The sequence below is a fragment of the Orycteropus afer genome, unplaced genomic scaffold (assembly GCF_000298275.1).
Source record: "Orycteropus afer afer isolate SDZICR_OR568_19922 unplaced genomic scaffold, OryAfe1.0 scaffold00001, whole genome shotgun sequence".
Taxonomy (NCBI): Eukaryota; Metazoa; Chordata; class Mammalia; order Tubulidentata; family Orycteropodidae; genus Orycteropus; species Orycteropus afer.
Window position 1 is genome coordinate 22,512,464 of NW_006921588.1, and position 21,013 is coordinate 22,533,476.

The following is a 21,013-nucleotide window of genomic DNA, read 5'->3' on the forward strand; positions in this document are numbered from 1 at the left end:
AAAAAAAAAAAAAATCCCTTAATATCATGAAATAGATTTTTTCCACACTCTTTTTATTCAAAACCAGTTTATTTGTTTGAATTAGGATCCAAACAAAGTCCATTCATGATGATTGGTTAATATGTTCCTCAAATTTCTTTCAATATATGGGTTTCCTTACCACATCGATTTTTTTTTTCATTGCAATTTGTTTTTGTTAAATTGGGGAAACTGAGTATTTGTTCTGGAGAGTTTCCCAGACTTTGGATTTTCCTGATTACATCCCTGTGTTGATGTTTGACATACCCTTCTGCCACTGTATGCTGTAAAATCATTAGCTTTATCTAGAGGCATGATCAAATGCAGGTTCAATTGTTTCATGAAGAATGTTTCATACAAGGTATTCTGCACTTCTGTTAGGAGGTCTATAATATCTGATATCTCTCTTTGGTGATGTTGGCAGCCTTTGTCATCCACTGCCCAGATACTCTAATTCATTAGGAGGTTGCAAAACAGTGATATTCAAATTTTATCATCTCTTTTTTCACTTGTTAGCTGAAATAATCTATAAAGAGTAATTTCTCCTGCACTCTTTGGTTACCTTCTGACACCAGTTTGTTTGTTTGTTTTTTTTTTAAAAAACAATTATTTGATTCCCTAGCATCTTTCAAAGGTTATTACTGGTAATAATAATAATAATAATTTGTATCATACTTAACTTAGGGATTTAAATATATTTGATTTGCTTCAATTTATTACTTTTGTCATCCTATTGATGTTCAAATCATCCCATCATTGGCCAGTGGAGCCTCTTCCAGCACATATTCTCCCGAACCCTTTGGACAGGACCCTAGCAGTGTTACATAGCTTCCTTAATACTTAGTTGCTAATGGGGCATGAAAGTGGCATATTCCGACCTCCTCTAAATCCACAAGAGGAAGACAAACTCACCATCAGCAACCCAATGTCTGGTTCTTATGAAGCCAGACATCCCACTACCCTGCAGCCCTCCTACCAACCTTGACACCAACTGTCCCTCTCATGGCACCCACCACCTCTCTGCTGGGTTCGATAATTCACCACAGTGACCACACAGAACTCACAGATTATGGAGTTTATTAGGGAAGCCAAACCATAAACTAAACTCATTGCTGTCAAGTCAAATCCAACTCATAGTGAAATAAATTGCCCAGTCTTCCTCCTGAGGAGTGGCTGGTGGGTTTGAACCCTCAGCCTTCTGGTTAGCAGTCAAATGCCTTAGGCACTATGCCACCAGAGCAACAGGCTACAATTTAAGTTCAGGAACATGCTCAAGATACAGTTCTTTGATCAGAACAGTCTCCCCTCTGCTGTGTCCTTAGACATGCCTCTCGGGCCCCTGGCCTCTTAGTCTGGCCTCTGCCTCTGTGGGCCAGGGAAGTCTGCCAACTTTGTCTCATGACTCTTGGTTCCATTGCTGCTGTCTCTCAGCCAGGTGTCTCTCTCAGCAGTGTGTGTCTCTCTCAGCAGCACGTCTTTCTCAGCCAGCAGTGAGGGATTCTCTCCCTGACTCTAGGAGGACTCATATTAAGCCTGGCAGAGTTGCAAAACTAACCAATCCCAACATCAGAGTTCTACACACCTGAGAGAGAGGGAAATTTCCCAGAAGATTACTTTGAAATCCCAGGTGGATGACCTTATCAATCAGGGGTTTTAAAACAGTTACACAGTTGCTCATGGCAAATTCCACCATGGTGTTAATTTCTAGTCTCATTATAGGGAATTACTATTATCAGTTGCCCAACCAAGTTGACACATATTTACATGGTCCCACCAAATAACCTGGCGGGAGTTACAAAGACTATGGCTAGAAAAGCCATACCATGCAACTCACTACACTACACTAGTATGACAAGATATTCCAGACTCATTTAATAAACTTCCTGCCTCAGACCTGGAAACAGCCATTACTATTGAGTTGGCCATTATTTTAGGCTTTTTCTCTGAACAGAACTAGAAATGCATACTTTAAAACATAAAAACATAGTTAATTAGTATTTATTAATACTAATTAAAATACTGATTTATTTTCAGGACTACAGGATTGTTACTTAAATTCTTTGATCTACACCTGTGTCTACTCTCACCCAAGGCAAAAATTCCAATTCTCAATGACACTTCTTTCTATACATATGAGTATATATATACTGCTTTATCCCACATTCTCTACATACCAATACTACCACAAAAATATGATTACTAAATGAACAGACACCAACAAGAACCAGTTAGAAGATATAATGGAAGAAAAGGCCACCACTTAAAATAGCTAAAAACAAAATAAAATGCCTAGGTGTAAATTTAACAAGAAATATTCAAAATATATATGATGTAAATCTATAAAATGTAATTATTTACATTTAATCTACATACCAGAAAAAGCTGAACTCACTGCCATAGAATCGATTTGACTCATAGCAACCACTACTTGGGTTTCCGAGGCAGGATCAGAAATAGATTGTCCAATCTTCCTTCTGAGGAGTGGCTGGTGGGTTTGAAATGCCAGCTTTCTGGTTAGCAGTCAAATGCCTCAGGCATTATGCCACTTCATAAGGGTTGCATTATGCCCACTTTACAGATGAGGAAACTGAGAATCAGATAACTTAAGTAACTTACCCCAGTTTACATAACTGGAATTTGAACATATAGAAATTGCAACTCATTGCACACTGAGCCACCCAAATCTTTGCTTACTTGAAGCACATTGGAAAAATCAGAAAATAAACATTTTCTCACCAACCTCACTGGCAACATGGGTATAACACCCTCATAATATTTCTAGGCCAGACCTATTGGTTTGATACAGCTAATGTTAAGTTTCAACATGCCTTAAAAGGCACTGGACTCTAGGGAGAAAGAGAGACTTCATTGCATTTTAAGGATAAAATTTAAACACCTCATATGAGGAAAGGTTAGATGAGAGTGCTGCAGTGATACAAGAAGAGTTTCTGACAAGAAGAATAAAAATGAAAAGGTACTAATGTCCATGTTAAGTTCATAGCTTATGTTTTAAGTTTTATCCTCAAAATGCACTGAAGTCTCTCTTTTTTGAGCCATGTGAAGACCCAGGACAAGTGACATCTAGCCAGAAGGAATAAGTGCAAAGTCCCTGAGGTAGGAATATTCTTGTGCTTGGTGTGAAAAAGAGGAAGAAGAGCGCCTGTAGCTGGAGGGCTGTGGACTACAATATAGCTTATTCTCCTAGTATTTAAGGATTCCCTTCTCAGCTTATTCATTTACTTCAATAAACCACTTGGTTTCAGAAAGGTTTCAAAATAGCTCTATTGACTGTTGCGGCTCCCTATAGTGCCTTTGGAACCAACCAGTAGACCCTGAATCATGGCAACCCCTTGTGTATCAGAGTACAATTGGGCTTCCATAGGTCTTTTAGTAGTTGATTTTTCAGAAGAAGATCCCCAAGCCTTTCTTTCAAGGCACTTATCGTTGAACAGGAACCGCCAACCTTTTGGTTAGCAGACAAGTGCATTAACCATTTGTACCACCAGTGATCCCATAGTGCCTTGAGATATAAGAAAAATCAAAGTGAGTCCTTTATCAGGAGAATCTGAGACAGTGCAATAGGCCCCTCAGCATGGCACATTGATTTATTTAAAGACACACACCTTGAAATACCACTTAAGAAATTATTTTTAAAGAAAATTATTGTACTGAATTTAATTTCAAACCAACAGATCCATTATATTTTCTAATTAATCATGGCACATGCTATTTACTAAACTCCTGTAAAAACAAATTTCTTTTGTACACATTACAAAGAAATGTTACATAAAATTAAGCACCAAGTAATGACTTTAATTTGCAGTTAGTTAATAATACACAGATGATCACACGGCTGTAAAGGAAGCCACCTGGGACATGAACAGATATGCTGGCACAGAGGAATTGAAAATAGGCAGACTGTGAGGCAGTGGGGCTCAGCTCTGGGTGGGGCATAAAGAGGACTCAAGAGTCAACAGACACTCGATGCTTTGACGCCTAGAGTGTGCAGAACCCTACTGAAGGCAATTGCCTAGAGAAGCCTATCCAAGTGACTTTTAGGTTTCTTATATGGTTTGCAAGAACTCTGGTGGTGTAGCACCTAAGGAATTTGACTGCTAACCAGAAGGCTGGTGGTTCAAACTCACCAGACACTGCTCAGAAAGGAGACTGAGCAATCTACTTCCATAGAGATACCACCTGGGAAACCCAAGGAGGGGTCTCTATGACTCAGGATCAACTTGACAGCAGTGAGTTTGGGTTTTTCTTTTCTTTTCTTTTTTTTTTTTTTTAATGGTTTGAAAGTTAGCTCCTTACTTTTTGCCCAGTAAAAGTTTTACAAAACTTAATGGAATTTTCATTTAACATGAGCTTTGCTGAATGACCTTGTCTCAAATGTCTTCTTTCCAGGTTTGCAAGAATCTATAAATGTCCCAAATTCTTTGAGTTATTTTACCAGTGGCTTAATATCTTGGCACTGATAACTCCAAGATGAGATGCCTAGACTTTACATTTTTGAAAATGAAAATAAAATAGAGTCAGCTCTAATATTTTTAAGGAAATCCATGCTATATTTTGCTGAAAGTCTATAGGCTACACAAGTAAACATATAGATAGACACACAAAAATGGAAACTTTTAATAGCAAATTGTAAAAGATGGTTTAAAAAAGCAATGGCCCAATGGATTTGTGATAAATATCTGTTTAAATCTTTAGAAAGGAATAATGGAAAGCTGTTGGAGGAATGAAAATGGTTCACCCTTCTCTAACAGAGCAATTTTTCTGATATTTTCTCAGTTCCCCCTCTTACTTCAAACTGAAAGTCAAGGTGGGTTTGGGGAAGGGGGTTAGCACATTGGAAGATCCCTGTTGAAGCACATCAAGAGAAGATTTAAATGTCTTGAGAAGTCTCCCAAAGAACTCTGCAAAGGAAGCAGTTGGCTCCGACCAATTCACAGTGTGACTTTTGTCATCTCATCTCTTTCTCCTTCACTTTTTACATGAAATGGACATCTAAGTACTTGTGGTGATGTTTTACCTTCCTAAACAGGTAACAAACATTGCTGGCCTATCAGGCTGGGGATTACATCAGTGCTATCATTACTTTTCTCAGGCATCTGTGGCTGATCTCTGTTTTCCAAAGAAATTGTGTAAGTCACTCTTAGTAGTTATAGAACAGGATTGAAATGAGGCGGTATCTATGGCTTAATGCAGAATAAAGGCTCACCATATGTCTTTGCCAGGCTTTGGGGCAATATGATAATGCACTCACACAAACAGGCACACACACCATTACGGGACTAACGATGAGCTGAAAATAAAAGGAAACTTAGAAGAGAAGCTTCAGAAAGGGATTAATCAACAACTCTAAGGCAAGATCGTGCTGTGCTTATGTTTTCTGCAAATATTGACTTTGAAGAATTAAACATGTGGCTAAAAACTATGTCACTGTCCCAGTGAAAGAAAGTTTGTATGTGACTATTTCAGACCAAAGGGGATGCAAAACAATAGAGGCAAGAGGGAGGGCAGGCGTTCTGTGGAAACATTTCACATCTTGTGGAGAGGGGCAAGTGCTGTACATTTGTTTGGGGTTTGGTTTGTTAATCTCTGCTCCATCACCAGACAAGAAAATGACATATTACAAACACATTATACATATAAGTTGTTGTTAGCTGTCAGATTGGCCCTGACTTGTGGTGATCCCATGCCCGATCCTCCACCATCCCTGTGATTGGTTGCACATCAATCCATTCATAGGGTTTTCATTGGCTGATTTTCAGAAGTAAATCACCAGGCCTTTATTCCTAGTCCATCTTAGTCTGGAAGCTCTGCTGAAAACTTTTAAGCCTCAATGACAAACGTACAATGACAGATGGGTGGTAGCTACACAGGAAGTGCATTGGCCAAGAATTGAACCCTAGTCTTCCATGTGAAAGGTGAGAATTCTACCACTGAATCACCAATGCCTCATCTTACATTACTCCAGGAATATTCTGGAATGGGAAGAAGAGACTGAACACAGAAGAGTTGGTAATGGAGGGAGAAGGAGAGAAGAAGTAAACAGAGGCTCTTGAGTCCAGGCAATTCAAACAGCCAGGAATACAAGACAGAGAAAAAAGGAGGAACTTCATTAAAGACAAGGCTGAAGTGGTTCTAGAAATGTTGGGTTCCTCATAGGTCTAGTCATGACTGTTTCAAACAAAATCATCTGGGAACTAACTAAGAAGTCAAGTACTATACTTTGATGTGAAATATTTGTACACATGACCCCACAACATGAGACATGATGTAATATTCTTCCATATAAACTTCTTAGAGCAGGATGTCTCAGGCAAAATCATGACTACGTTCTGATGGCATGTTTACTGACTGTGTAAATTTGGATTTAGGCATTGTGCTAGATTAGATATTGTTCAGCAAATACTCACTTTCTCCCACCCACTCACACCTTCCAAACTTTTGTAGAGTAATATACTTTCCTGCTTCACTGATACTGGGCTTGGTGTGTGACCTGCTTTGCCCAATGGGATTTTAATGGATATGACATAAGCAGGTATGGCATGTGCTTGTGCAGTTGGGGTAGCCCTTCTTGTGCCATGAGAAGAAAATCCCACAGTTAGTCAGTGGTCTAAAGAGGATGGGGGAAAAAATGACACAGGAGTAGATCTGGACTTAATCTGTGGCTTGAAATCAAGTCCGTCTGAGCCTAACCTGGGTCAACAAACCTCAAATATATAAAGAATAAATAATGATTATTTTAAGCTATTAAATTTGAAGGTGGTTTGTTACAGGAGGTTTGTTTAGAGGTGGTTTGTCATAGGAGTCCCTGGGTGGTGCAAATGTGTAAGCACTTGCCTACTTACCAAAAGGATGGAGGTTCAAGTGTACCCAGAAGCATCTTGGAAGAGACTTGGCAATCTACTTTAAAAAAAAAAAAAAAAAAATCAGCTATTTAAAATCCTATGGTGCATTGCTCTACTCTGATGTACATGGTTTGCCAGGAATTGGAATCTACTTAGTGGCAGCTGTTTTGTTGTTGTTGTTGTTACATAAACATTACTATGGCCATGGCTAACTGATACAATCAGAAAGCACTCAATGAGCAAGTGTGTTTATAAGGTGCACTGAGTGAGTGTAATGCAGAGCCTTGAGCCAGGGCATGAGGAGCCATGAGTATTGGGGCTATAGGAACACAGCCTTTGTGCATGGCAACATTACGCCCTTGCTGACCACAGATTAAAGGTCAGAATTTGACTGTTGGCAGAGTAGGAGAGACCAATGACTATTTTGGATGCAATTCTTTAGAAGCTGGTATTCATGAGAACTTTTGTTTTGGGAGCAAAGAGAGGAAGTGTGTGTTACTGGGTTGTTGTTGCTGATTTCTTTGTTTTGTTTTGCATTGTTTTGAGAGGGGTATACAGACATGGAGTACTGCCTCTGCTTGCAATTGGTTCCTGGACTGGGTTATTACCTGCTGCAGAGAAGAGAGAAGGCCAGAAATTGGAAGAGCTGTTTTCATGAGAGATTTTGTTACTTGGACCTCAAAACACCCCTCTTGTGCCCATCAAAGTGTGACACAAGATTAAGGTGAAGACCAATCTTCCCTGCTTCTTTGAGGACTCAGAAAATTCCAGATCCTTGAGGAATATGGGTGTGGGGTATATCCTCACCACGGGCATCATCGGCAGTTGCTACAGTGTGGTCCTCTCCAGTGGGCTCATGAGTGGGATCCAGAGTAGGAGAGAAAGCTGTTGGGCTGCTGGGAGACCTGACTGACAAACATGTGAACTAGATGAAGCTTCTTGGCAACTCTCAAAATGATGTTGGGAGGTTGGAACAAGGTAGAGATAAGAGAAATAACTTTGAGATAATAATGTTAATGCGATCTCATTTGAATGCATATGCTTATGAGGCTGCCAAGACATTCCAGTCACTTTATGCATGTGGTTGAAAGGTCTGGTTGGCCCACTTCCCACCATCAATACCCATGAGGCGATCTTGATGATGTTGGATGGCAGAGTATCTTTCTTCATTTGCATACTTGGCTCAGCAGGTGACCCAACCCTCCTTGAAAGAGAATAACAGCAAAATATTGCCCCTGAAAATTCCACTGAGTCACTTCAGGATGAATGTCCACAGTCTCCCAATAATGTTGCCAGGATATTTTAGTGAGAGTTGCCAGAGATATGTAATAGCTCAAGAGGATGTGTATTTAAAAAGAGAGAGAGAGAGAGAAAGAGAGAGAAAAGGCCAGTGAAGAAATGAAAATTTTATCTATGAGAGATACAAAGATTTTTTTCTAACCACTGATAACACCAGTAACTCTTTCTTTCAAGATTATATGATACTTAATAGAAAGCCTAAGAAATTCAGCATCAATGACTTGGAGATGCCATTTCAGGAAGATAGAAATGAAAACGGTCCCTTAATATTCCACAGCCCATGTATGATGAAAGTGAATCACACACATGGACAATACAGGAAATTCCTTGAGCTCACATATGGAGACAGGGAGCTTTGCCTCCCCCAACCCCTCAAAAAAAAAAAAAAAAAGATGAGATAATAGAGTCCATCTGCAACTCTTTTTGACATATTATTTTATTTTGGTGAGATTCATCTGCAGAGTTTAAAATATTACTGGTTTTGGAAGTGCCAAAGCAGCTGATAGTCTGATAAGAATTTCACCTTCCCTTGGAAATCTCCCCCAAGATAGCATGGTAAAAGATGTTAAAATTGCAATACAGTGATTGAACTATTTAAGATAGAAGCAGTGGTATTTACTACACATAAGTCAGACCTTCCAAGTAAAGATTTCTCACAGAGAGAAACTTAAACAAGTTAAGGAAAAACCTAACTTTTAATAGAGTGAGACATTTATTTATCCAATCAATCATTCATTATTTCATGCAATACATATGTATTGAATGTCCACTATGAGTGAAGCCCTGTGTACTGTTTGATTCTCTCTTCTTGGCCCAGGAGGAGAGAAGAGTTATATATGACAGCCAGTCCTTTTACCATTTTAATCTTTTATTGTTCCAGCTGGTCCAATACCAATGGGGAAAACTGATCTGGCCATGCAGCTTCTGGGAGATACGGGGCCTAACTCTCTTCAGTGTGAATGCTGACTCAATCAACTCATGAACTCATTTTCCTGCCCCTCTCATGACTTAGGCCAAGGAAAATTACACATGGCTGCACTAGTTGCATATGTGGTGTATCCAAGGGTATCAATAATATCCAGAGTCCCTGAGAGGCAAAGAAAACGGGAGGAGAGAAATCAAAAGATAGGTAAGAGAGGGTAGTGTGATCATGGGTCAGTATATATTCAGCCAAGGATTTATAAAGTTCTTAAATAGGAAGCAGTTGCAGACTACACCAGAAATGGGCTTTCTCTCAGGTGCAGACCCCTGACTTCTCTGTTAGTACATTCATCGCATATTCCTTGTATTGGTTTCTGTGTCAACATCTAAAATACTCAGCAAGGTTATCAGATATTCAGGCAAGTACCTATGTGCCTAAAAACACTGACATTGAATCCTAGCCTTGTTGTTTGCTAGCTCTATGACCTTAACTTCTTTGTCTGTTTCATTCATTCATTCATTCAACTAACACTTACTAAGATCCTAATATATGGTCACATAACAACAACAACATGTGTTCAGGCTCTATGAGAGAGTGAAACAAAAGATACATAACCTCTAGCCTCATAGGTCATAACACAGAAAGGAGAGAGAGAGAAAAAAACAGATCCAATAAATAAATAAATAAATAAAGATCAATGAAGAAAACAAGGAGTTGAGATGGAGAAAAAGGAACACCTACTATTCACTTGTCTGGGCCATGATTCTCAGTAGTTTGGCAGTTATGTAATGATGTGCTCATCCTCCATTTTTGCATTATGCCAATTTTCACATAACAACCTGGTTTTGGGAATCTAACCATGTCAGTAAGTCGGGAACAGGTGTACTTATAGAAGGGAGAGCCCTTTTTAAAAGTCACTATTATCTAGAAATAATAATATGGTTATGTGAAAAATTGGATTGTGGTGAGGCTCAGCACATGATGCATTTGATTCAGTGCTTGACATATAGGAAATATTTGGCAGATATTTATTATTATTATTATCCTTTCTTCTGCACTGGACTTAGCACATAGTACTTAACACATAGACTTAGGCTCTAATACTTAGCACGTGGCTTTGTACATAATAGGGGCTCAATAAATATGTGTTGCTAATAGATTATGCCAAGCATATGGTGGTATGGTGTCACCCTCCACCCCGTCATTGTTAACTGTCTCTGGTAGAGTCAGGACAGCACCAAAGGGGCTAAAATTGCCTTCTTAGACACATACTCATGCCAGCAAAGAACAAATCACCCTCTGGAACACCAGAGTGGGTCCCTGAAGGATAATATTGTTCCAGGCAGAAATCAAGAGAAACTTGGTGCTAATTTTTGCCGCAGTTGCTTACAGTATAAACAGAAGCCACCAGAGCTGTCCACTCAGCACTTCTTACCAGGCACAGAAAAAATGTTTTTATTTTGAAGGGAAAGCTGGAAGAAGGGTATTTTCAGTGCAGGCTGCAGTTCTTTATAACATAAACTGCTCAGCCCAGGGGAATTGAAATGGATGAAGCATATGCAAAGTCAAATAATGAATGGAGTCTGGGCAAAAAAATGAAAAAGAGATTGGTTTATTTCATGTTTCTATCCACAGTGATGTTTGTTTTTAAAGTGATCAGTGAGTACAAGTCTCACTGACATTGAGCATTCATAGGATTATAGAAGCAGTGCTTCTATAATCTCTGAGTAGGTATAATAGGATTTATTATTTTAAATTTATTCTTAGATAAAAAATCAATTGGATGCTAGTTGTATGAATTTCTAGGAACACCGTTTATTAGACATGAAAAGTGAAAGTACCTCATTTATTGGGCCACCGGTAGAAAGTAAGACGTACTTCCTCCATCCTCTGCATGGTGTGTACCATCTGGGCACAATGGAGATACACCTTGGAAAGGGGAAAGAAGACTCATTAAACAGGGGACAAGCCCAATTTTGTCCTGGCCTGTCACTTAGAGCCCTAGTGCAGCCACTTGGACCTCTCTGGACTTCTTGATTGCTGTTCCACAAAGGGATTACAAGTGTGTTGTGAGCTAGTGATCCCTCAGTTCCTGAGGCCTGGAGTACCTGAGGTCCCAAGCTGGTCACCCTGAGATTCCTCAAGGGAAGCCTGACAGGGTCTCTGAAGATGGCCAATATAGCCAGCTTATCTGCGATGCAGTGAGCATGGCTAAATAGGTGTTTCTCACCTGTCTGCCAACCTCAGCAGTCAGCTGCAGAGCTCACTGCTGTCCACTGCAGATGCTTGAGAATTCTTGTTCCAGGGGTGCAGGGAGCACAATGTGTGGTCCAAGTCTGGGACTGGGGTTGGAGGATGGTGAAGCAGGGAGGCCTGGTGGACTCCTGCTCAGAAGGGAGCCCTGCATCTCTCTCTTCTCATATTCTGAATACCTATGTTCATTTGCAGCAGATAGGAACTTTTAATGCAGTCCACACAAGTCCAAGGACAAAGGTTCTAGCACTGTGGGCACATTGTGCATGTTTGGGCATCATTCTTTAGAAAGAGTTGGAATGAAAATGTTTTACTGGATTTGAAATCCATTCTCATTACCAAAAGAAATTTCAACATTTACGTTGGTCAAAGAAAATAAAAAAGAAGAGCTCTTTCTTAAAGATAATTTCAGCTGTTGTAAATTTTTGAATGGTTGTAAAAAATGGTTTTAAATTTTTTATCACCTACTTGTGCGAACAAAGTTTCTCATCAATGGTGACTATCAAGAATTTGAAGAGATCATTAAAAAGACTTGATCAGGAATTGCTTGTAGCCATTTCAAACATAAAACTTGGCATAAAACAGTTATGTTCATGGAAGCAAGCTCATCTTTCTCATGAAAAATTTTGGGAAAGATTTTATTTTGAGCTTTTATACAAACTCAATATTTAATATCCAACACTCTTACTCTGTATTTTATTTTTATTATCATAATAATAAAATATAAAGAAATCGTAATAAGTGTTTTCACTTAACCTATATAGATGTCCTAAAACCAAACCAAAAAAAAACCCTCCAACTTATTCCACTGTTATGCATAAATATTATCATATCAAGTCTTGATATCAAGTAGAAGACATAAGACCTAGATATTAATGTTGGTTTGCTGCTAGCTTTCTTTGAGCAAATCATACAGCATCTGGAGTCTCAGGTCTTCCATCTGTAAATTGACCAGGTTAGATTAAATAATTTCTGTACTCTGCTCACTTGCCAAGTTATTTTTAACAATCTGTTTACTTCTAGAATCATGGTAAGAATTTATTCCTTATGAAGACATGCTTTAGTAATTGATCAGTGATTTTTGAAAGAAAAACTTTAATGTAAAACGGTTTTGCTGCAAACCAAAGGATCTTGGTATGTATCATACATGTAATGGAATGGGGTGAAACTTTGTGATCAAAATATTTATCAGCACGGAGGATTTAGTCAGCACTTGACCTCCAGAGAACTGAAGGTGCTATGCTCATGCTCCCCCACCTGTCTGTCAGTCTGTTGTACTACGGTGGCTTGCACATTGCCGTGATGCTGGGAGCTACGCTACCTGTATTTCAAATACTAGGAGGATCACCCATGGTTGACAGGTTTCAGCAAAGCTTCCAGACTAAGACAGACTAGGAAGAAAGGCCTGGTGACCTAGTTCCAAAAATTAGCCAATGAAAAACCCATTGCTGTTGGGTCAATTCCAACTCACAGTAACTCTGTAGGACAGAGTAGAACTGCCCTATAGGGATTCCAAGGCTGTAAATCCTTACAGAAGCAGATCGCCACAGCTTTTTCCCACAGAGCAATTGGTAGGTTCAAACAGCCAACCTTTTAGTTAGCAGCTGAGTGCTTAACCACTGTGCCACCAGGGCTTCTTATATGGAGCACAAAATATTGTCTGAGACTTCTACTCACTTACTTCACACGCATCATTGGGAGGGAGGATAGATGGAGAAAGACATCATATTTGGTAAAGTAGAAGGCCAGTGAAAGTGAGGGAAATAGTTAATGACATGGACTGACACAACAGTGGACTTGAACATGAACGGTCATGAACAGGCAATATAAAGTTGCCATGAATTGGAGCTAACTTGATGGCAGCTAATAACATAAATGCTAGTGCCACATGCCTCTGCTCAAGTTAAAACTCCTGCCAGCATTCCCCTTGTTTCTTTAAGTTTGGAAACACAGATCAGTTTGAAGGACGTTACGTGTACTATCCTTTCGCCCTGTGTTCAGAGAGAGCAGTGCTGCTATGGACTGAGCCCTCGTTGATCACTTTTATATCCCAGGCTGCCTACCCTTGGACTTTTAATCATCTCTCTTCACCACTGAAAGCAACTTAGATTGTTTTCACAATGTTAGATTGAGAGTGAGACCAATGATTTGAAAGGCAATCACTACCTTTAAATCAACTGATTTTAAACTAAAATCTTACCTTACTCTAGCTGCCTATGAGAAAGCACAGAGTTTAAAAAAATAAACATGTCAGATACATTCAATAGCCCAGAGCAGAAAAAAAATCTTTGCTCCTGACCCTAAAATCAATATGCTTTAGGAAGAAGTCTAGAAAAATAAGTCTCTAACTATCAGAAGCTGTGAAGCATTAGAACATCTATTTCAAAGGAAAGAATTCAGAATAGCCAGGCTCATGTGATCTGATCAGACATGGGCAGCTTTGGTGCAGGCCACTGAGTATGTGAGTACATGACTCCTAATGGTTTATGTTGTTGTTATGCGCCGTCGAGTCAGACCCGACCCATAGCGACCCCTCCTTGGGTTTCTGAGACAGTTTCACTACGGAAGTAGATTGCCTCATCTTCCTTCCGAGGAGTGGCTGGTGGGTTTGAACCACCAGCCTTCTGGTTAGCAGTCAAGTACCTTAGGCACCAGGCTACCAGAGCTCCCAATGGTTTATAGGCATTCCAAAAATTAGAAGTATAAGCAACCTGGAGAAATCTAGGTAGGAGAAAAAGCCCCCAAAATCATGATACCTCAGATTTCCCCTCCTTCTAGGGGGACTGGTCATCAAACAGTTTATGAAAAAATGATCTAATACTGTCAACTCATTTGTTCCAAGGATCACTGTCAACATTTCACACAACAGCCACTATCGGGTGGAAGCAAGAGTTCAGGGTTTGGTCTTCGGGTGCAAAAGATAAAGCAAAATTCAGGAATTAGTTAGGACTTAAAAACAATGGGGTCTCTTGGGTTCCAGCAGGAACTCAAGTTGCATATGTGGAGCATTTAGTAAAGATGAAAGACACCATAGAAAACTGTCTGTAAAATCCAAGAGCCTATATTGTGAAACTGTAGGAAGGAAATAACATTTATTAAGCACCATATGTAGGGCACTGTGATAGGTGCCTTTACATCCGGAGTATTAAGTATAACCATAGCATCATGCCCCTGTCTAATCGATGAGGAAACTGGGATTAATAAAAAGGTTAAGAAATTTGCCACGGGTAAAACAGCTGATAAAGGATGATAACCCACTAAGCTCAGACTTTGTGTTGATTTTAGATGTAAATGTGCTGGGTGTGTCTACCTCTTGATTTAATTGTGAGGAAATTCTCAAACATCCTATCTTCCCTACTGTTTCCATAGAATCCCACAGTTGCAGCTAAATTCCTTAAAATATTGAGGGGTTTTGTTTTAAGAATTTCTGATAAATTCAGTCTCAAGGTATGGACACCTTAAGTGCTTCCCGGGCATTTACTCAAAAGGGGAAATGAGCTCCACCAGTAGGCTGAGAGCAAGGGCCCATAGGGTTGGAATATCCTGGAAATTAGGGTATCTCCTGTGGTTTTAGGGCTGGTGAGGGGGCCACCCTGCTACAATACTTTGTCCTATACTTTTTTGGCTGCGTATCTTTGATTATCTCTTTATATGACAATGATTTTCTAATATTTCTATATGAAAATAATTCATTGTTCCCTCTAGCAAGACTAATCAAATTTTGATAGTTTATTATTGATAGAAGGAGCTCTGGTGGGAGTAGTACCTAAGGCATTTGCCTGCTAACTAGAAGGTTGGCAGTTCAAACCCACCAGCCCCTCTGCAGAAGGAAGATGGGGCAATCTACTTCTGTAAAGATTTACTGCCTTGGAAACCCAATGAGGGTCGCTATGGGTCAGAACAGACTCAACAGCAATAAATTTGGTTTATTATTATTATTGTTATTGACAGACTAGAAAAATTCCTTTTAGCCTCTATACTTATTATAAAACCCAATCTGTGAATTTCTCCTGAAGTTACATTCCAAGAACAGGAGGTGCTCTAAGGAGAAAGGGAGGTACTAATAATGAACCAAGGCCAAATACCCAGCTGATTTACTGCAGAAGTGGAGCAGCTTAAAATTCAGGCCACTTTCTAAGGCTTTGGCATCCTTGCATGTTACATACAGTTAATGAGCTTGGCGGATAACCAAAAGGCTGGTGGTTCCAGTCCACCTGGAGGCGTTTCAGAAGAAAGACCTGGAGATCTACACCCATTATATTGTTGTTGTTGTTACCTGCCGTGGAGTCCGGCTGACCCTCCTTGGGTTTCCCAGGCAGCATCACTATGGAAGTAGATTGCCCAACCTTCCTTCTGAGGAGTGGCTGATAGGTTTAAACCGCCAGCCTTCTTGTTATCAGTCAACTGCCTTAGGCACTATGCTACCAGAACTTCCATCCAAAACATTAGCTATTGAAAAGCTTATGGAGCACAGTTCTACTCTGACACACATAGGTTTGGATCTACTCGACACCAACTGACTTTTTGGTTCCAAAGCTCTGGTATTTTCTGCAGCAGAAAGCATCTGCCCTAGCAAAGGGACAAAGTGTGCTGCATTAGCCTGAGGCATCACTTCTAGTGCCTGCCATGGTCCTGGGCTTACTGGCTTGATGGTTCTTGTGGTGGGGGCTCAGCACAACTTCTTCATCTACCTGTCTCTTAAAGACATCTCCTAGTGAATCTCTTGACCCATCTTTGCCTCCAACAAGAAAGATCTGAACCAAGTGCTGCTCTATACCACTCTGATCCAAGTTCATGGCCACTTGGCCCTCTTTACCCAGGTCAGACCTGGTGAGGGAAGGGTTGTAAGGATCTATGACTGGGGGTAGGTTGGCATGAGGGGCTTCCCAGCCAGACGAGGGCACTGCAGTATTCAAAGTCTTTGACCTTGGGCAGGAAACACTTCTTGAGCAAGAAACTGCTCAAGAATGTACAGATATGGCATTAGCAATAAAAGGCTGCAGCTAAAAGTCATGGTTTGAAATAATCAATAATAAGCACATTTTGATCAACCATGCTAGACAAAAAACAATTTCTTGTCTATCCTTCTTCTACGAACTATTACAATATCAAAATATTTGAGGCAATCAAAGAGTAAGAAGGCAAAAATGTAGGGAGACAAGCATTGCAGAGCTGTACCAAGCAGTTCATTAATAAAAATAGGATATAATTTTTCTGGATGTTTAAAACTTTGTGGTAATTTGTCACTTTATAAACTTTCTGATTTGTTGCCATTTCTTTACTCATTGAAATAAATTTTGCCTTCATCTCTTTTGAATTTTATTTCTTAAAAAGTTCCCTATACTTTAAGCTTCAGGTCCCACAAACTTGCATCTGCCTCTGGGACTGATCCAGAACTTTTGCTGTGACAGAAAAGGCCATGCCCAGCATCCCGATATACTCCTGGCTGGTATCTCTGCCCTAAAAGGACAATAGCAATAGGTGCCATTGTTTGGTTGCAGGGATAGAACAGTGGTCTAGAGTGGCACTTCCACTCTATTTCTTTTTGTCATTATATGACTCTGGATAGGAGGACTTTAATGCTGGCTGACTTATTTTTCTATCAGTAAAATGAGATTTTATTTAAGATCTCCTGCCTATCTTACGAGGATGTCTTGCCTGTAATACTGTAGTATTACAATATAGATGTTAATATCATTGTGGAAATAGACAGCAGATGAAAGGGAAAAGAGCCATCACTATCATTCCTTGCATTTTTTCCCAGACTAGCAACAAACTGTCTGAGGTTACTATCATCTTGATAAAACTTTGTCACCTTCATATGCTTTTCTCATCCACACCACTCTGGAGAAAAAATGCAAGTTATCACATGCCCTCTAAATTTCCCCAAAGTGTTTTCGTTAGTGGTGGTGGTAAGTTTCATTGTTTTTCTTTGTCTTTTATTCCTTCTTTTTTAAAATATGGAAGTAGTAGTGGAAACACACATTTCCCTCTTGCTTTCATTTCTATATCTTTAGCCCTCACTCAGTTCATCCCCCTCCACATCCTCATTAGCCCCCCACTCCCCAACCCAATTCCATTTCCCTCTATTTCCTGTCAGATGCTGACCTGGCTATCATCCTGTTCCTGTGATCCCAAAGGCTTATGAAACATCCTGAAATTGGGCAGATATTCTACTCCTTGGACTGAGGAAGAGATGATGGAAGATTAAGAGGACTGACCTTGTTCAGGTTTTGGGACAGCACTCGTGTGATTGGGCCAATAATCCTTTGGGTTCTTCACTATTTCTCACTATTCACCTACTAGTCTCCTTTGATGCATGAAGAAGAAATCATTGACCTGCATCTTCTTCCTTGACAGCTTCTTACTCCACCTCAAGTTCCATTTGATTTCTGAAATGTGCAGAAAAGGATCAAACGAAAAAGGGGAGAAATAATCCATAAAGTCAATGGTTAATCAGCTACACCTGTGTATCTAAGAAGGGAGAATAGCACCCTCAAAGGTGTCATCAGCCAATGATATTTTTGGAATCCTGTCCTCAAAGGTATTGAGAATGGTCTCATCTGGAAATTTTTCGTGTCTCTATAAATTTGTTTCTCAAGGTAAATCATCAGTCTGTCTAGGCCCATTTGTTAACAATGCATGTAACTCTTAATGGCATCTCAAAAGCATACTTACTCTCAATTTCGCTTCTCATTCATTTTTATGATGCTAGAGGAATTCAGATTATATAGGCATTCTTTGTGCTGAGATGGTAATTTTATATCACTGTAGATTAATAGCATTTTTAGTGATATTTGGTATCACTCATTTGTCTCCTATGGTCGTAAAGATATATATTTTTTCTAATTTGGCTTTGCCAACAAATAAAAAATAAGAGGCTTTTTTTTTTGTTGAACGAGCGAAAAAGTCATTCTGATCATGAAGAATTATTCCCTTCTAGCGTACCCACAATCCACCATCTAATTGTTTTTGTTATTGCAGCAATACAGTTTCTACAAGAATGTGTGTGTGCATGCATGCGTACAATTTGGTCTGCAGAAGAATTTCTTGGTCTTCCTTTTGACTTTTGATTACTAAGAATCCAGGTTATATGCCCAGAGTCTGTTCATCCAGCCTTCCCTGTTTAAGAGGACTTAAACCTTCCATTTCTTTCTCTTTGTCCTAGAGTTTTGCAGATATCTTTGTGTGGATATTGATATTTTTGGAATCCTATCTTGAGAACTGGTCCTGTAGTGCTCACTTGGAGCAAGTACCCATTCCAGGGATGGTTATTACGGAATAGAAAAGCAGTCAGACTTAGTTTAGCTATCAGCTTTTAAGAGCTTCCTCCATCTGCTAAAATGTGCATTGCAAAGTTGCACATAAAATGCTGATTAGTACCTCAGCACAGATTCATATAATGATCCACTTTCTCTTGGTTTACATCACACTCTCCTAAGTACCTATTCACCTGTTCTATTGGAAAATTTTAATCATCTCTCTGACATTAGCTTGGCAATTTCAGCGGACACTTCACAATCTTTCAAAGTCTTTCTGCTCCATTTCATTCCTATTTCTTTTCTGCTTATGTTAATTATTTTTGCAGCCAGCATACGTGTTTGTCAATAATGCATTACATTTTCCATGTGTCAGTTCTTCAGCCCATCAAAGAACCCTGCTTTTTACATTCTGAATCTATTTTTCCCCTTTTCCTACTCAGCTCATTTTGCTCTGGGCCCACCACAAAATCTATTGTAAGTTGCATGAAACTTAGCAACTGTAAAGCAATCCCCAATTTAATTGCATCTAGGTGGCTCAGTGGTAGAATTCTAGGCTTCCATGCAGGAGACTTGGTTCGATTCCCAGCCAATGCACTCCTTGTGCAGCCATCACCTATGTAGCCTTGCATGCTGAAATGATGAGCAGGTTTCAGTGGAGCTTCTAGATTAAAGCAGATTAGGAAGACAGGCCTGGTGATCTACTTCTGAAAATCAACAATTGAGAATCCTGTGCAACACAGCAGTCCAATCCTCAACCTATCACGGGGATGATGTAGGACTCGGTAAGTATTTCACTCTTGTGCGTGGGGTCTCCACGAGTCGGGGACCGACTAGACAGAAGCTAACAACAACGACAACAACAGAATTAAGTTTGGCCTGTAATGGGCTTCAAGTTGCCTAAAAGCCCTATGACCTCTTTGTTACCTGAGATGTATTAAATGTTCTTACCTTCTAGGCTGCTCTCTTTCGGAGTATGTACAGAGCAATTCTCCCGTTCTTGAATCAAGTACCAGGTCCTCAGACCCCCATTAAACCTCTCCTCGCCTCACTATGTGAAGACTTTGTTTAGTGAAAAAGACCTTCTCTTAATGGCTGCTCAAAGAAACACCTAGCACAGTTCCAGGCACATATAAGACTCTATAAAAACAGAAGTGAATGTGATATAAAGGTCTTAGGCCCTGTATGGTACACAAGCTGCTTTTGAGAGAAGGAAAAGAAGGTGTGTTGTGCATTTTAAAAAAATCAGTACCCTTCTCCCATCTGTCCTAGCAGAACCTATTCTTAGGGATTTCTAATGGTTATCATTTCCTTTTTTATGATTAATATCAAGGGCACTTACAAGTTGTCATGATCACAAGACTCTTCTTTTGTCGTTGCTTCTGAGAATTCACTGACCAGTTCCCTCTCACAGGCCAAGGAAACACCGTTTTAAGAGAATTCCCTCTGCTTCTCAGAATGAATGTGCTTTTGGAAGAGGGTATATGAAGGGAAGTTTCTTTTCTTGTTTTGCTTTTGTTTCTGATTCCCTAGAGGGTTGCACATATCCTGTTCTAACTGGCTGGCTCCTTGGGGAAGTACTTGGCCTGTGACGGGAAGAGGGGATGTAGGCTCCGGGTACCATGGGCAGGGAGGACATGCACACCAGGCTCCTCTCCGTCTGGGCTGCCCACTTAGTTTCCTCTTCTCCCAAGTACGTCATTCCCATTGACCGGAATCACCCGAGTGCCACACACTGACCCTTGGTAAGATTCCATTTCTTACTTCCCTTCACTCTGATCTTAATTTGCCAGCTTCTTCTGATATTTTTAAGTGCTTTCTATCGCCTGGGAGCCCTTCATTGTCTTGCTGCTGGTTAGGCAGCGAAAACAGAAGTGTGGGAAACAGGGGTGTTAGGAAGAGTATGAATATAAACTCCAGTTGGGAAACAATGGATTCCTGTATGCTTCAAGATTTTGGATAATCACAATTTCTTTCACTGTTATTCCTTTTCTAATAATCACTACAAATGATACTGTTTTGCTAATCATCCCACAAACAATATTGTTCTTTAACCATCTTACATAGTTTTTCCTTGGTATCCTGGGTAAATTGGTTCCAGGGCCCCCTTGGGTACCAAAATCCCGGATGCTCTAGTCTCTTATATAAAATGGTCTAGTATTTACATATAACTTTTGAACATCCTCCCATATGCTTTAAATAAGCTCTTGATTACTTATAATACCTACTACAATGTAAATGCTTTGTAAACAGCATTTTAAGCTCCCTCTTAGCCTTTGATGGATTGCTATGACCATTGCATTGCTTTTTTCCTTGCCTCTCGAATATTCCATCCAGGGTTGGTTGAATTCGCTGATGCAGAACACGCAGATATGGAAGGCCGACCGTATTCACTGGCAGTC